Genomic DNA, 5,651 nt, shown 5'->3' with positions numbered 1-5,651 from the left:
AATTTTTCGAAAGAGCTCCTGCTCTCATGGGTCCAGATGATGAAGCATCGTCATCAAATAGTAGCGTAGGTATAGAGAAGGGCGTGAGTGGACAGAGCTGAGGAAAGCGTTGTTGCAGGTCAGCCATAAAAATATGGCATATGGGGGGCACATGCGGGTGCCCATTAGCATGCCAACTGATCTGGAATATAATTGTCATCAACCTGCAATAAGTTGTGTGTGAGGAAAAGGCACAGAACTCAGCAGCCAGTTGTGCCCGTGCATCATCAGCGAACTTGTCCTGAAGCTTATATGCCATCTGTGTGGGGGAAATGTGGTGTAGAGAGCCTCTACATTCCAGGTGGCTAGGATGATTTTCTCTGGGAGGTTGGCCAATGCAGTGTAGTTTCCTCAGGAAAACAGTGGTGTCCACGAGATCACGCTGGAAATGCCGGTGGCATAGGGTCTGAGTAGAGAGTCCACAATATCAGACTAGTCCTTCAGTGAGAGTGCCAATGGCCGAATGATGGGGCGTCAGGATTCCCGGGTTTGTGGATCTTGGAGTAGTAGATAGAAACCCCTGGTCGGGGCTCTAAGGGTATGCTGATTTGTTCCAGTGTTAGTTTATGGGAGTGTCCGAGCTAGATGGTGACAGATTTTCTAGTGTAATTTCCTCAGTGGATCTGGCGGAAGTGGCCTGTAGAATTTGGTAATAGGAGAGTTGTCTTGGCAGCCTCTTTTGGTAGTCAGACCTGTATCATGATGACACAGCACTCTTATCTAGCCTCCTTTGAATATAATGTCAGAAGGTGGTTCCGAGGCTGCTGGATGGCACATTGCGTCTGCCGCCACATTATAGGTATGAGGGCAACGAGTTGTTTTCTATCCAGATCTTCTGCTTGTGCACAGCAGGATCAGCAGAAGCATTCAGATAGTCCAGATTGTCATTCTCGACCCAGGAGGAGTCCAGGGAGTTCTTCTTCTGTGCTCGGTTGGTGGTGGCTGTTCAAACACACAGATGAAACCGCTTCAGAGGACCAACCAGATCAGCCAACCTATCACGTTCATTCACTACTGCACGTCCCCAATGTTAACGCACATACCTAGAGATGCACGCTACGCAGCAAGCCTAGTAATGTACATTAGCCAAACTGGAACAGTCTCTACGGAAAAGGATATAATGGAAAATCAATATCGGAATGGCAATATACATAAATCCTGGTAGGAGACACTTCACCCCCAGCCAACACATACGATGCAGACCTTAAGTGGCCACCTGCAGCAAAAAACTTTCAGGACAGACTCAAAGAGAGAAACTGCCTGACGCTAAGTCATCGTAAATTGACAACATCAGCTCTGGTCTAAACAAAGACTGTGAATGGCTGTGCCAATTACAGGAACCAGTTTTCTCCTCCCTTGGTTCAACTACTCAACTGCTAGAGAACAGGCCTCATCTCCCTGATTGAACCTACACCTGTTATCTCTTAGCTTGCTTTGCTAGCAATAATACCTGCCCGGAAATTTCACTACCTGCGTCTGACGAAGGTATCTCACCACGAAGTCAGCTCCAAAAACGTCTGTTAGTCTATAGGTGCCACAGGATTCCTCGCTTGCTTTACAGATCCAGACTAAACGGCTACCCTCTGATACTGAAACTCCTTTAAAACAACTCAATACATAACGGTGGTCACAAAAGGAAATGAACCGAAGACAATGGAGTGCATAGAGTTGCATAGATATAACCAACAGCAGAATTTGGCCTCCAAAGCTTTTATTTACTGGTGACAGCTGGGAAATAACCTAAACTTAGTCTCAGCACTTAGGCTGAGTGGGCAGGGCTGATAATTAAATTCCTACCACAACCACCACCCACCAGTTTATAGATGGGAAAACTGGATTCAGAAAATTGCGATGGTCACAGTCACACACTATCAGAACCAGGATTAGAACTCAGTCCTAACTGATTTAATTTGCTTCTATTTGTTTCCAAAAATCGCTTCCAAGAGCTGAAATTTGAAACCAAAGTAGAGTATAAGCCTACTTAGATCTTTACTTAGATTGTAAGTTATTTGGGGCAGGGACCCTCTGTTTTGCTTTGTGTTTGTAAAGCACCTAGTACAATGGGGTTCTGGTCCATAACTGAGGCTTCTAGGCACTAACACAATACAGATACATTCCCCAATGACAGTACCCTTTATAATTTCTTCCCTTACTATACATTCTTTACAGGAGCGCAGATTCTACAATGTAACCCTCACCAGCTGTCCCTAACACAGAGGAATATAAAAACTGATCCTCTATTAAAATTAACACAATCCCTTCCCTTTTCATCATTCAGTGCTTGAATATTCCAATTGATCTGTGGCAACTGAAAATTAAAATCCTTGGTTATTACTGAAGTTGCTAATGACATATCCTCTAGCATCTCTGAAAATGCTAATTACCCTTATCTGGAGGTAACTATTTCCTATAAAGAGACTTCAATGGCTTAGGTACTTGAACTGATTAAACACGTCTATCATTTTAAAATTTTGGCTATCTGCAAATTAACGTTTATCACCTCACTGCAAAGTTTCCCGAACTTCAACAACAGTTGGACTGAGATCGATTTGCATCATATAAAATAAAACAAAACAAACTGCCCCTGCCTATCCAGTCCAAATGCTGCAGAAAGTCCAAGCTTGCTGAGTTCTGAGACATCAGATACCCACCCCGCCAGCCACAAGAAAAGAGAAAAGATTCTATTAAAAGTGATACTTTTTGAAGGCTTGGTCTACACTGTGCGTGTGTAGGGGGGAATTAATCTAAGTTACGCAACTTCAGCTATGTGAATAATGTAGCTGAAGTCGATGTACTTATACCTACTCACCATGGTGTCTTCACTGCAGTGAGTTGACTGCTGCTGCTCCCCCGTCAACTCTGCCTGCACCTCTCGCGGTGGTGGAGTACAGGAGTCAATGGGAGAGCGCTTGGGGGTTGATTTATCGCATCTAGACTAGATGCAATAAATTGACCCCCACTGGATCGATTGCTGCCCACCAATCAGGCAAGTAGTGTAGACATACCCTTAAGGGGAAAACTGTGTATTACAATGTATGCTTTTTCTTAGTTTCCGCTTTGAAACAGCGGTAGAGTAGGCCAATGCACACTAGGAAATTGTAGTGCATGGAAGCAAGGTCCACATGGACACTTAATGCATAGCATGCTAGTGCACTGTAGATTTACATTCCAGCTTGCCACACACTAACTGCCCATCTAGATAAGCCCTTAGCTCAAAAGAAAGTCAAATCACATTGAATATTTGTGTAAAAAGCTGTCCACTCCCAATCGGAAAGCCACATATACAGGACAGGCGCTAGGGTTTCTGGCGCCCTAGGCACCGGGCCATTTTGCTGCCCCGCGCGCGGGTCTCGCGGCTCCGGCGGAGCTGCCGCAGGCATGCCTGTGGCAGGTCCACCCGGGACCGCGGACGGCAAGACCGTCGCAATACGACTGCAGCAGCTCCACCGGAGGCCGCCTGCCGCGCCCCCCCGCCCATAGCAGACCCAGGGAGCGCGGCCCTGGAACGGCCTCCTGACCGGGGGGGCAGGGGGGGGGTCTCCCTGACCAGGGGGGGGGCCGGGGCTGCCGGTCGCGGCAGGCGGCTTCCTGATCCCCAGTGGGGGGGGGCACGCCCTGTGTTGCTCGGGCTGTGGCGGCGGTGCACTGACACATACTAGGGGGCGCGCTGACCCCCGGGGGGGGGGGGGCAACCCATGGCTGCCTGGCTGGCGGCGGCGGCATCGCTGATACACAGCGCGCCCTGGTCAGTGCACCGCCGCACGCCCAGCAACACAGGGCGTGCCCCCCACTGGGGTCAGAGGGAGCCGCGTGCCGCGACCCAGGCAGCCCCGGCCCCCCCCCGGAGCGCAGGGAGCCCCCCCTGCCCCCCCCGGTCAGGGAGGCACCAGGGCCAGCCGCTTTCCTTGGGGTGCCAGCATTGGGGGGGGTGGCGGCGCGGCAGGCGGGCTCCGGTGGAGCTGCTGCAGTCGTATCTGCGGACGGTCTGCTGGTCCCCGGCTTCTTTTTTGGGGGCGCCACTTTTTGGCGCCCCCAAATCTTGGCGCCCTAGGCAACCGCCTAGTTCGCCTAAATGGTTGCACTGGCCCTGCACATATAGGATGAAATTCACCCCTCTGTAAAGAGCCCCACAAAACATATATGCACCACTTAAGTCCTCAAAAAAGGTGTTACATTATGGTGCATGTTAGGCTTTCAAATGCCACTTAGACTCCACTTAAACCTGCAGAGCAGCTTGTGGGTGCTATGACTTAGTGGTCAGAGCCTAGAATAGAGTCAAGGTTAGAAGCCACATCAACAATCACAGCCAGAGTCACAGTTAGAAATCACACCCAGGGTCAAGCTGAGGTCAGTAAATGGAGTCAGGGCAAGGAAACAGAAACCAGGAACAAGTGGTTGTAACAGGAATAAGGAGTGAGAACCAGGGGACGAGGCAGGAATTTGGTCTCCGGGGTCTGGCCAGCACCAGGCCTAGCAACTAGTTGCTCAGACAAGAGATGTGGCAGGAACAAGAAGCTTTATGCTATGAGGTATTCAATTCGCTGCCTGCTGCTGGTCAGCTGATCCCACTGTGCATCCTCTGTTTATGGGGCATCAGCTGTAGTTTCCTTGTCTAGCCTTGCAGGGCGATGGCAAAGTGCAGACGGTAAGGCTCTCACTCGGCCAGCTTGTGGGACCTGCGACACATGACACTGCTACCAAATCAGGTCTAGTCTTGAAAGTGAGGTTGACTACACTGTCTGGTGGTGGCAGCATCCCTAAGTGGATTGCAATGGAACATTTTTATAGTGGTTTTGGACTTTCACTTCCCTTCATGGCATTTCAGCATCACTTACAGGTGCCGACTAAGCAGCCCACACCTATTCAACAATGACCTTTCGCACATGTTTAGCTCTGGGCGTGTTTGAGTCCCATTGACTACAATGGGACTTAAGCATATGTTTAAAATTAAGGTGGAGATGACAGGGTAGTCTCAAAAAGATTACAGATTACTCTGCATGGGCTAGTGTATGGCATCATGGTATAATGGCTGGAGGAGAGTAGGAATTGCATAAATCAGACGAAGTTGCCACTACATAAGGCACTGAACAAGAAAGACTAAATTTTACCTTCATTTCGCACATGGAATTCCCACTAATATCAAAAGGATATAGTCCTGATCCAGGTTACAGCAAGTTTACACCATATAATTCTATTTTCAAGTGAGTCACTGTTGATACACACCTGTGTGAGATCAGGACCCAGGTCAAAGATACCAAAGAAGTTGTTCCTGAAGATGTTGCCCTGAGGGCTTAGGAGAGCTGCAAAAAGATGTAAGCGTTACAGGTTTGGTCACAGAGACCAACGAACCCTTGGGAGCATCATCTGATGTGCTGAAATTACCTCTGGGCCTATTTTCCCTGCTAGCTTGGGACTCAGAACCATGTTTTGTTGAGCCAGACATGCTAGCCTGCTGCAACACAGACCCAGGGTTTGGGCCAAGCCCCTGAAGCTGCATGTTAGAGAGCTCAACACATTTACCTGTCTCCAGCACCCAGATACCCAGCTCCCAATGAGATCCAAACTCCAAATAAATCCATTTTACTCTGTATAAAACTTATACAGGGTAAACT

The 5,651-nt window shown here is 48.8% G+C and overlaps 1 protein-coding gene across 3 annotated transcripts in view; it reads right to left on the bottom strand.

Annotated features, from left to right (window-relative positions):
• TSPAN11 (tetraspanin 11) overlaps window positions 1–5,341 on the bottom strand; it is a 158,583-nt gene extending 153,242 nt beyond the window's left edge. For all 3 annotated transcript variants that reach the window (XM_075070831.1, XM_075070824.1, XM_075070841.1), the window contains exon 1: window positions 5,263–5,341. The gene's annotated coding sequence lies outside the window, so the exon portion shown is untranslated. The remainder of the gene's footprint in view (window positions 1–5,262) is intronic.
• Between the last annotated feature and the right edge of the window lie 310 nt (window positions 5,342–5,651).

The sequence above is a fragment of the Chelonoidis abingdonii genome, chromosome 1, assembly GCF_003597395.2.
Source record: "Chelonoidis abingdonii isolate Lonesome George chromosome 1, CheloAbing_2.0, whole genome shotgun sequence".
Lineage (NCBI taxonomy): Eukaryota > Metazoa > Chordata > Testudines > Testudinidae > Chelonoidis > Chelonoidis abingdonii.
Note: the sequence above shows the minus strand (reverse complement) of the source record. Positions and strands in the feature narration are given on the sequence as shown.